The following is a 12,348-nucleotide window of genomic DNA, read 5'->3' on the forward strand; positions in this document are numbered from 1 at the left end:
CCAATTGCCCTGCCTTCCCCCCTCCAAAAAAGCAACAGAAAAAAGGGAAGGAAGATTAGATGATGTGCCAAGTTTCACAGCTCCTAAGTATCTGAGGCAAGATTCAAACTCTGTTCTTTCTGGCTTCCGTCATCAATCAACTACTATGCCATCTAGCTACTTAAGTGACTAATGTCATAGCCATGTTCCTTTCACTAAATCCCACACATCGCCCATGATATATATTTATTTGTGCTTAGTTACCTGTGTACGTGTTGTTTTTCATCCAATAGACTCAGTTTTACTGTGTCTCTTGAAGGCAAGGATCATCTAATTTTTGTCTATGATTTTGCATCTCTTGGTGTCTGGCATATAGTAGGTGATTACTAAAGGCTGTTTGAATGAATGAATGAATGAATGAATTTTTTGTATTGTCTAACATGTCCAACTCTTCATTACCTCATTTGGGGTTTTCTTGGCAAAGATACTTTAAGCAGTTTGTCATTTCCTTCTCCAGCTTATATTGCAGATGAGGAAACTGAGGCAAACAAGATTAAGTGACTTGCTGAAGGTCACACAGCTAGGAAGTGCCTGAGGCCACATTTGAACTCAGGAAGATGAGTCTTCCTGTCTCCATGCTGTGCTCTATTCACTGTGCTACCTTTATTCTCCCAAATGAATGAATAGCTCACTATAAAAGAAGAACCAACCTTTGAAAATGGGCTCTAAAATTTCTGGAATTCCCTTGGTTTTAAATGCTTCCCCCCCTCACATTCTTTTCCTGATCCAACTAGAAGCAGAAACACTCACTTTTGCCTTTATATGTGCTTGTGATAATACGACTTTAGCAGCCTTTGTGTTGGGGATTTTAATTTCTCCTGTATTTACTGTAATATCATTAATCATTTTAATCACAATAAACTCATTTGATGGTAATATGGATGTCATAAGAATTTAGATCGCACTTTCACTCTAATTCACCAATAATTAACTGTCCCATTATTTTATAGTGTTATCAGCCCAAGAATGGAACCTTGCCGATGAGCTCTATGAAAACATTGTTCCTTGGGGGGAGGGAGACAAGAATTACAAAGTCCTTCACTTGCATGTGTTTTCTTACTGGCCTTAATGTGGAAGGCAGCTGTAAGAAGCAACAGCATCAGTGGACAGAAATGATGAAGTTCTGTAGAAAGTCTGGGATTAGACTCAGAAAATTTAGGTCAGAGGATAATTGACTTTGAGCTAGAATGAATGTTTGAGGTTATCTATGCCTATGCCTTTATTTTACAGTTAAGGAAACTGAGGTAAAGCAATTTGCCCAAGGTCACAGACCCAGTAAGTGGCAGTGTTGTTTTATTTTTGAATCTGCAGCTAAATGAATGTGACCTTGGGCAAATAACATCATCCGACTGGGCCTCAGTTTCCTCATTTGTAAAATGAAGGGATTGAACCAGAAGAACACATCTAACACTTTATGATTCTCTGATTCTTATATTGGCTCATACAACCATTCCTTCTGCTACCAGGACATGGACCCTGGTCTCAGTTTTTCTGTGTCATAGACTGGGTGCATTTCTTGTACTGACTTGATATAATGAGATCTCAACATTCTCTCACCCTGGAAATTCCCCCATTATCCTTTTTTCCTTGTTTCCTACTATCACCTTCTGTCTCCCATCTCTTTATCTCTTTATCTTTGCGCAGCCTGTCTCCGATTCCTAGAATGATTTTCCTTTTCATTTCCACATCTTGGAAACCCTATGTCCCTTCAAGAGGTCCTTCCTAATCCTATTCTTCCAACTATTAAGGACACCCCTCCCCTAGTATTATTTTTTTCTGATGTTTTATTGAAAACTTAATATTGAGTATAATGTAACTACTTAAACTTAAAGTTATGTAGTCACTATTCACAATTAAATAATTTCAATGAATAAAATTTAATCCATATGTTAGAACAAACTTCCTAAACATCATCACCATGACCATCATCTCAAAGTAGAATGTGTTGCTCAAAGAGGTGATGACTGAAGCCCAATTCTAGTTATCACCAGGCTCCAAAATGTTTCTTGATCCATAGAAAGGAGTCAGAAGACCTTGCTTCAAATCTCAGCTCCATCAATGTCACTTGGGGGGAAAAAATCACTTCATCAATATAGACCTCAGTTTCCCCATTTGTAATACGAGGCGGCTAGGCCAAATGGCCTCTGATTTCCCTTCTAGCTGTTATCCCAAGACTCTGGTGTCATGGGACAAGCAAGACAGAGCACATGAGCTCAACCTGTAACTCTCAAGGACTGCTCATATATGCATGCATCAAGCCTGCCCATGTGCTGACTGACCCCATCTTGCCATTCACCAAAACCCTCACTTTCAGTACTGCTAAACTCTTCAAGCCTTTGCCTTTCACTAATTCTCCTGAGGTTTTGAGGGCATAGGACTCTTTTCTGTTTTTATCAGATAGATAGTTATATCTATGCAAGGAGAAGAAAATGTCCTGCTCCCACACCCTTGTTCCCCAACAAGGCAGTAATTTAATAATAGTAATAGCAACAATAACAGTAGGTATCATTTATGTAGCATATTAAGGTATGCAAAGTCATGGGGTGGTGTAGCAGCAAGCACCCCAAGCGTGTCCTCAGGGTTTGCCGCCCATACAGGTTCTTGGATCTGCTTTGTTAAAGGAAAGCAACTCAAAATGGGTTAACAAGCTTACTTTAATCAGTCAGACATATATCGTTTACCTTGTTCAGGGGAAAAAGGTCAGCACCCCAAACTTCAAAGTATACAGGCAGAATTATCAAGACAGAAACAGATCAAGTAGACAGCTTTCCAAACTGTCCAACCATTACATCCATACCCAGTCAACATCTGGGTTTCCACATCTGGGTTTTTCAAAGCCGGGGGACTCTCAACAACGGCTTCCCAGAATTCAGATCAAATCACAGAACACTTCCCAAAGTGAGTCCCAAAACAAAGCTACACATCAGGGCTTATATAGCCTTCTCCTGGCTCAGAGAATGTAACAACCTTATTGACTCACTGGCCAATCAAGAAGATCTACTGAAAAACAAGCCTCCCTCCCCAGGCTCCAGGTGCACTTTAGCCTAGGGGCAGGGAAGATCTTTAAAATTTATATTCTTATTACAGGTGGCTAAGTGGCACACTGCACCCGGAGGCAGGAGGACCTGAGTTCAAATCTGACCTCAGACACTTAACACAAAAACTAGCCATATGACCTTAGACAAGTCACTTAACCCCAATTGCCCTCCAAAAATAAAAAAAATGACTTGGAATGACTGTCATTTTGACTATTATAAATACACAAATTAAAAATAAGGGGCATGTGAAGATGCTATCTGCATACAGAGAAAGAATTGAAAAATAGAAGTGTGTATAGAATAATTTTACACACACACACATACATACACATATATACACACAGCCCTATTTATGTCTAATGGTGGCCATCTCTAGGGCAGGAGTTGGAGGAGGGAAGAAAAAAAAAGAAATCTACATGACAACTTTGTTGTATATTTGAGGCAATAACAAGTTGTACATGGTAGATTTGCAGTTTCATGTGCAATCATGTTTTTAATGTACTGTGCTAGGGAAGTGCTTGTTTTGTTCTGTGAATTGAAAATAAAATAAATTTGTAATAACAAAGAATAAATGGAATACTTGATTTTTCAATACTCCTCAGCAGGAAGTGACCCCCTAAAGCAACATGGAATGCAGACACCTGTCTTTGCTGCTTCTCTTCTTAGAACTGAATCTCTAGGAAGCTGCCATTTAGGGATTCACAGACTCTGAGAATTAGAAGGGGTCATGGGATATTGATGTCAGGGTTGGAAAGGACCTTAGGACATAAAATGGCAGTGAGTTAAGGAACCTTAAAACAAAGAATTTTAGAGATGTAAATGACCCTGGAACAGAATGCCAGAGATAGAAAGTACTTTAGAATATAAAAAGGGGGGATTGGCAGGAACTTTAGAACTCAGAATGTTTGAATACAAAAAACAAAATGTCAGGAGAGAAGCCCTGAAACTTGGGATCTTAGAATGATGATGATGATGATGATGATATTTACATAGGTCTTTAAGGGTGGTAAGTGGAAAAGTTGTGATTTGAATGTCGGTGCTCTGATTCTAAGTTCAGTACTGTTTCTATTAAGCTATGTTGTTTTTTGTCTGTTCTCAATTCTTCATGACCCCATTTGGCCTTTTCTTGGCAAAGATAATGGAATGGTTTGCCATTTCTCTCTCCAGCTCATTTTACAGATGAACTGAGGCAGACAGGATTAAGTGACTTTCCCAGGGTCACATGCCTAGTACATGTCTGAGTCCAGATTTTAATTCAGGAAAACGAGTGTCCCTGACTCTAGACCGAGTACTCTAGCCATTGTGCCAAAAAAAGAAAATGCCAGCATCAGAACAGAAGTCTGTGCATGATATTCATCACTCTGACCAAGGATGCAACAAAGCATGGATCATTTCTCTGTCTCTTGTGCTAATTTTGGCCTGTCAGTGAACACCAAGGAAACAGAGGTTCTCTACCTGCCGGCACCACATCATCCGTATGTGGAACCATTGCTTACAGCAAATGGAAAAATGTTGAATGCTGTGGATAAGTTCTCTTACCTTGGCAGTGTGCTTTCCAAGTGCTTTCCAAAAGCATGGGCAAGGAGAATTATTAGGCTCTCTAGCCAACTGATGGTCCACAGGGCTGCTGAGCTGACCTCATTGTTGTATGCCTGTGAAACCTGGGCATTACACCAGCAGCATGCCAGGAAGCTGAACTACTTCCATTTGATCTGTTCAGGAAGATTCTGAAGCTCATCAGACAATATAAGGTGTGAGATACGGGGGTCCTTTGTGAGCTGAACTGCCAAGTATTCAAATGAGTGCAGGGAACACAACTCTGTTGGGCTGGCCACGCTGTTGATTGTAAAATGTATGTTTGCCCCAAAGTCTATTTTACAGAGAATTCACATACAGCAAGTGCTCACATGGAGGTCGGTAGGAGTAATACAAGGACTCTCTCAAGGTCTCTTCTGAAGAACTTTGGAATCAATTGTGTGACATGGGAGACACTGGCAAAGGACTGCCCAGCGTGGTGTGCCTGTATTAAGGAAGTCACTGTGCTCTGTGTGTAAAGCAGAATTGCAGCAGCTGAAAAGAAATGGGAAATGTGAAAATTTAGAGACTTCTCCACTCCAAATATTCCTGTGCACTGTTTATGCCTGACCTGTGGTAGAGGCTGATCAGTCACAGTAGGACCCACTGTACTTGAGCCCACCACAGTGATGTTGTTTTGTTCCTCTTTGAACACAATGGACAACAAACACCAGTTCTGGGAGACCCTTTCCAGATAGTATCTCATTTGATTCTCATTAAAAGCCTTGGAGGTAGCTGCTATTATTATTTTCATTTTACAGATGGGAAAATTGAGAATGACAGAGGTTAAGTGACTTGCCCAGGGTCCCACAAGTAGCAAGGGGATTTGTTCTGAGGAATTCCTGATCCCCAATCCAGCACTCTATTCAATTCTAATTCAATATACCACCTCCTATGATAGGTTTTCAATGAGAAGAGACCTTAAACATTATCTTACTCAACTCCCTCACTTCATAGGGGGAACCTGAGGTCTCCTTGGCACAGTAGGGAACTTGCCCATGGTTACACAACAGATAAATTTGGAGAGCTGGAATTTGAATCCAAGTCTCCCAAATTCCTCGTCCATTGGTCTCTCTATTGTCCTAGTTAGCATCACAGTCCTCACTGTATCACGTGGAATAAGATTCTAAATGCAGCAAAAGCCATTTCTAGTATGAAGAAATTCGGCAATTGTTGAGAGAGTTAACCACTGCACTCCCAACCCTCTAGCTTTCCCCCTGGGTTCAGGTCACCTGAAAACATTCAAAGACGCATTCTACATTTTCTGTCATTATCGACAATGCTGGGGTGATATTTTGTCAAACATGAATATATGTATTCGCCTCCTTTTAAAATCTAGGCATTTTCTACACTTGACTAAGGAAAAAATAAGTGTGATCCACTTAAAGGTTGGGAGGATTGGGAAGGGGAATAAGGGAGACATTAATAAGATGACATATTTTCAGTGTAACACTTTATAGAAAACTCTGGGGGGAGAAAAAAATAAGATGACGACCTAAATCTCACTCTTCTCTGGGTTTCTAAGAGGCTCGGAAGCCGAGGTTGCACCAGGCTCTCCCAATGCTTCCTGATTTGAAAATGATTTGAATACAATGGGAAACCCTGGGGACCTTAGCTCTGCCTTTCAATCTAGTAAAATGCTGTCCCTGCCTGCAGAAGAAATGGTGTGTTTCCAAACAGCTGGCACCATTTGTCACCTGTTCTCATTCTTTTTCTCTGAGGGGCTAGGGAAGGCAAACTATTTCCATGTGGTAATTGACTAGGTAATTTTTATTATGGATGGAAGCAGTGCAAGGTATTGTTTGCTCGAACCCTGAACTGATAATCAGAGCTGGGTTTGAGTCCCAGTTCCATCATTCAGTCATTCCCTTTCCTAGAAACAATTAGGCTCCTGGTTTAGTGGGTTGAGCACTGGACTTAGTCAAGAAACTTGAGTTCAAATGTGATTTCAGGCAGTTTCTAGCTGTGTGACCCTGGTTATGTAACTTAACCTCTTTCTGCCTCAGTTTCCTCAACTATAAAATGTGAATCATAATAGCACCTACCACCCAGGGTTGTTGTGAGGATAAAATGAAAAGATATTCTTAGAATGTCTGGTACCATGTGGTAGGTGTTTAATAAATGACTTTTTCCTTCCTTCTTTTCTTTCTTTGTTCCCTTTAGAATTTTATTCCATGTGACATAGTAAAGACCTACTTTCTTCTTCATGAGTCCCTTCCTGTTTTTCTCAGCTAATAGTTGTACTTCCTCCAAAATTACTTTGTTTTTATTTGATACATCTTATATTTACTTATCCATCTCTATATTGTTTTCCTCTAATAGAATGCAGATTTCTTAAGGGCAGAGACTTTTAATTTGTTTCCTCCTCTAAATAAAAGAGGCCAGATAGTTGGAGAAAGTCTATTGCCCAGACTCCAACATGAATCAGAATAAAAAGTGATCAGAGGAAGGATGAATAGGATCCTATGGACTTCATCCCATGCTTCAGGGAAAGTTAAGCCAGAAAGTATGGCAGATGCTCAAGAATGAAATACTGAAAATGGAATTAAAAAAAAATCAAATGAGGAGGAAAAAATGGAATAGGTATTACTTGACTGAGATGAATATGCAGGTAACTCCCTAACCCATTTGCAATAAAAAAAATGAAAGACCGAAGATGGAAGCAAGGTCAGATAACAGAGAATGATGATGAACATGGCAAGGTCCAGTTAAAACAGCCTCAGGAATCCTGAAGCTCAGAACAAGAATCAAAGGAGAGAGAGAACTTTTTTCTTGCGGTGGATCGGAGAATAACAAACAATAAAAAGGAGACAGCATTGATCAAATTTTATTTTGTTTCTGTTTTCTCTGAAAAGAACTGTAGGTAACTGATACCCAAGATAAATAAAGAGATAGTAGGGGTATCTTTACCTGTCCTTGAAACTAAGAGACCTGGCCTAGGTGAATCATATCCTGCAATTCTTAAGGAAGGGAAAGTGTTTGTGATGAGCCATTATCAGTGATTCCTGAAAGAGCATGGACAGCGATAACACAAGATTGAAGAAAGGAAAATGCTGCTTCAGTCAGAAGGAAGACAACAGAAACCACAAACACTAGTTAGACAAGTTCATTTAATAATAGTAACTGACATTTATACAGTGTCTATTCTATGCCAGGCACTGTGCTAAGTAAGCAGTTTGCAATTATCTCATTTGATCCTCACAACAGCCTGTTGACACTATTATTGACCCCATTTTACAGATGGAGAAACTCAGGCAAACAAAGTTAAAGTGACTTGTTCATTTTCACAGAGTCAGTAAGCTTCTGAGATGGAATTTGAACATAGGTCTTCCCATCTCCAGGTCTGGTCCATTATCCACTATGCCACCTAGCTTGATTCTGGTACTCGGGAAAAGTGCAGAACAAATCATTAAAGAGCTGATAAGTACATATTTAGAGAAGGAAGTGATAATTACATAGAGTCAACCTTGGCTTCATTAAGAATAAGTCATGCCAGAATGAATGCCTTTCTTTCTTTCTTTCTTTCTTTCTTTCTTTCTTTCTTTCTTTCTTTCTTTCTTTCTTTCTTTCTTTCTTTCTTTCTTTCTTTCTTTCTTTCTTTCTTTCTTTCTTTCTTTCTTCCTTTCTTTTTTTCTTTCTTTCTTTCTTTCCTTCTTTCCTTCTTTCTTCCTTTCTTGCTTCCTCCCTCCCTCCCTTCCTCCCTCCCTCCCTCCATCCCTTCCTTCCTCCCTCCCTTCCTTCCTTCCTTCCTCTTTTGGACGAGAGTACTATTTTAGTGAATGAGTGGAATGTAGCTGATACAGTTTACCTAGGTTTTAGCAAAGACTTTGATAAAGTAAACCATAATTTTGTTGTGGAGAAGATGGAGAATATGAAAGAAAATAATACAATCAGATGGATTTCAAGGTGGTTGGATTGCTGAACTCAAGGAGTTCATGGTTCAATGTCAAGATGCAGGAAGTCTCCAGTAGAAGGTCTTAAGGATCTGTCCTTGTTACTGAACTGTCTAGTAGTTTTATCAATGACTTACGTAAAAGCATAGACAGCATACTGGCAAAGTTTGCAAATGATGCAACACTGAGAGGCATAGTTAACTAACATAGTGGACGGCAGGGCCATGGATCCAAATGGATATATTCTAAGGATGGATTTCCATAGAGATAAATGGAAAGTCTTGCACTTGGTTATGAAAAAATTAACTTCATGAGTATGAAATGGGAGAGGTCTGATTAGACAACAGTTGTTCTGAAAATAATCTGAGGATTTTAGTTGGTGATTAGCTCAGTACAAGTCAGTGGGATGGGGAGACCCAGAATGGGAATGTGTCTTTGGGATTGTCATGAGGGGCATCACTTCCAGGAAAAGAGAGGTGATACTTCTGGGAAATTTTGCTTAGTTATATGCACCACAGCTTAAGGACATAACATAAACTAGCTATTGTTTAAAACAAACCCACCAAAGTGGTGAAGAACCTTAATTCCATTATGTATGAGGACTTGGGCACTGGACATATTGAGCTTGGAATAAAGAAACCTGGGAAGCAGAAGGGATATATATTCAAGTATTTGAAGGGTTGTCATAGAGCAGTAGAATCAGGAATATTCAGTTTGACCCCAGAAGGTAAAGCCAGCAACAAGTAGAATTTGCAAAAGGTAAACTAAAGCTAGTTGTCAGAGAAAAAAATAAAACTTCTTAATGGGATGAGATACCCAAAAAGGAACTTGGCTATCTCTAGAGATCATAGGTCTCTCTTGCTAGAGGTATTCAAACAGTGGAGTTCCCTAGGGATCTGTACTTTGTTCTTTGTGGTTTAGCATATTTATCAATGACTTGGATTGAGGCATTGATGATGGGCTCATCAAAATCTGGAAGGGGTAAAAAAAGCTATGCCCCTGGCCAGTTACTAGGTATGTTGTAGTGGGCAACCTTGTTTAATTATGGCATCTGGACAGTTATAGGAAGGTAACATGCCTTCTAGATTTGAGATTATGGGATGAAGGTGTAGATCCAGAGACAGTCATCACACTTACAGGGTCAGCAGCAGCAGCAATAGAAGAAGAAGAATCCAGGGCATTCAGGCCAGATTCATAATTAGGAGGAGACAAAAAGAAATAAAATCTAGGACAAGCAAGAAGCACAGGGTAAAGGAAGGAAGATTTGTCAGAAAAGCCAGATCAGGAAGGGAACTCAGAGCTATCAATGAAAGAAGGGAAATCGTGCCATGCTCCATGAGTGTCTAACTTCCTCTGGCCTGTGCCCTGCTGCCAGTCATGACCTCTTCTATAACTTAAAGGGTGCACCAGCATCTGCTTCCACCCAAAGAACAATTTATACTGCCATAACAACCTTGGAAAGAGAGGAGAAATCTAATCAATGCGGCGACTGAAGACAATTCCAGTATCTCCCAGACAGAGCTGCCTGCCCACTGCCTAACAGAGAGGTGAAGGTCTCAAGATTTAGAAGGAAACATACTCATTTTAGACAAGGACATTGGGGCAATGTATTATGCTTAATTATGCACATCAGTTACAAGGTTTTCTTTTTTGTTCTTTGAAATGGGAGAGGGTGATCGTTAATTGAATAATAAAATAAAGTGGAAAATGTAAAGGGTAGGTGGGAAGTAGCATGATGTGCTGATGGAGGAAGTAATTTTTTGGTTTTCCAAATTTGGCCAAGACAGCCACCATTTATTTCTTTGTTTAGCTTTTATAGAATATAGAGAAGGGCTAGGGAGCCTTCCCTACTGCAGATTTTCCAAACTTCATGCCTTTCATATATACATGCAGAAGAATCTCGCCCTGGGAAGCTCTAGGACTCAATACCATTGAGGGAAAAAGAGAAATAGGGGAAAGGATTAGGAGGAGCCCCCATAAGTTCCCGTGGGAGTGATCCCTGGACCATCTTAGCTGAAACCATACCTGTCATGACCTAATTTAACTTCTTTCCCCTTTGGGTGATTAATGAAATAGCCCTGGCTGATAACAGCAGGACTCAGCCTCCCAAACTTGCAGGGATGAGTTCCTTGCTGCCTTTTTCTGCTGTTCAGTCATTTTTCAGTCATGTCCAATTTTTTGTGACCCCGTTTGGACTTTTTTTGACAAAATTACTGGAATGATTTACCATTTCCTTTTCTAGCTCATTTTACAGATGAGTAAATGAAGGCAAACACAGTTAAATGACTTGTCCAGGGTTACAAAAATAGTGTCTGTGGTTCAATTTGAACTCAGGTCTTCCTGACTCTAGGTCAAGCACTCTATTACTGTGCCACCTACCTGCCCCAAAGGTGGGATTTTAGATAGGTCTTGAAGGAAGCCATGGATGTCAGTAATTGGAGAGAAGCAGGTAGAAAATTTCAGGCACAGGCAGACAGCCTGAGAAAATGACTGGAGCTGAGAGATGGAAGGTCTTCTTCATGGAACAGCCAGGAGGCTGGTGCCACTATATTGAAGGGGACATATTGAGGAAGTAAATTGTGAGAATACTGGAAAGGTAAGTGGAGGTAACTTATACATGGCTTTGAATCCCAAACGGGGCATTTTGTTTGATCCTGTAGGCAAAAGGAAACCATTGTCCTTAACTGTGTGTGCGTGTGTGTGGTAATTGAATTTACTCTTTAGGACAATCACTTTGGTCACTGAATGGAGGATGGATTTAAGTGTGTGTGTGTGGGGGAAACTTGAAGCAGTCAGACACCCCAACACCAACAGCAATTGCACTAATCAAGACATAAAGTGATGAGGATCTGTACTAGTATGGGGGCAGTGTTAGGGGAGAGAAGGAGGCTTATACAAGGGATGTTGCAAAAGTGAAATGGAAAGGCCTTGTCACTACCTTAAATATGGAGGAGAGAGATAGTCAGGAAGCCAGGAAGACAGGTAGGTTTCAAGCCCGAGGGATTGGAAGGATAATGTCGCTTCTACCTTCATAGGGAAGTGTGAACAAGGGGAAAAGCGTTTAGGGGGAATATATTGAGTTCTGTTTTGGACTTACTGTGTCTAAGGTGTTTACTCCATGTCCAGTTCAAGATGTCTGAAAGGCATTTGGAGGTGTGAGATTGTAAATCAACAGAAAGTTTGGGGCAGGAGAGGTAGATATGAAAATTATCAATATAGAGACTATAATTAAATCCATGGGAGGTGGTGAGATCACCAAGGGGAGTATTACAAAGAGATAAGAGAAGGGGGCCCAGAATAGAGCCCTGAGGGACACCTATGGTTAGAAGGCATAATCTGGAAGAGTATCTAGCAAAGGAGACAGAGAAGGAGTTGTCAGAGAGGGAGGAGGAGAACCAAGAGACTGCAATGTCCTGAAAACCTCGAGAGAGGAGAGAGTATCGAGGAAGAGAGTGCATCAGTGTTAAAGGCTGCAAAGAGGTCAAGGAGAATGAGATTGAGAAAAGAGTATTGGATCCAGCAATTAGGAGATCTTGGTAACTTTGGACAGAGAAGTTTCAGTGTAGTGACAAGGTTAAAAAGCCAGATTGTAAGGGATTAAAGAGAGTGAGAGGAGAGAAACAGCAGACATTATAGATGGGCATTTTTAAGGAGTTTAACTACAAAGGGCAGAAAACACATAGAATGACAAAGGGGGTGGAAGGATATGGATCTTCTCCCTGAATTCTTGTTTAAATATGAATTTGTTTCATAAATTCTTACTACTTATGGCAACACATGGGTAAGATCTAGAGCCAGGGAAA

The sequence above is a fragment of the Petaurus breviceps genome, unplaced genomic scaffold (assembly GCF_028583685.1).
Source record: "Petaurus breviceps papuanus isolate PSGF00001 unplaced genomic scaffold, PetGlider_PUasm1.0 207, whole genome shotgun sequence".
Classification (NCBI taxonomy): Eukaryota; Metazoa; Chordata; class Mammalia; order Diprotodontia; family Petauridae; genus Petaurus; species Petaurus breviceps.